The following is a 218-nucleotide window of genomic DNA, read 5'->3' as shown; positions in this document are numbered from 1 at the left end:
ATTTTAATTGAATTTTCAATTTTGCGTCACGCGTTTTATTTAATTTTAAATTTTGTGTCAAGTGAATTATTGAGTATAAACATTGAAGAGTCCAAATCTAATTAGATTATACATTGGATTTCAAGTGGATTCCAATTTTTCACTACGTGTCCATTTAAGTTTTTAATTTTTGTGGCAAGTAAATTATTGGATTCATAAATTGAAGAGTCTAAAAGTTA

This window comes from Quercus suber, unplaced genomic scaffold, assembly GCF_002906115.3.
Source record: "Quercus suber isolate HL8 unplaced genomic scaffold, Cork oak 2.0 scaffold_108, whole genome shotgun sequence".
In the NCBI taxonomy this organism is placed as follows: Eukaryota; Viridiplantae; Streptophyta; class Magnoliopsida; order Fagales; family Fagaceae; genus Quercus; species Quercus suber.
The sequence above is the reverse complement of the archived record's forward strand: the minus strand, read 5'-3'. Positions refer to the sequence as shown.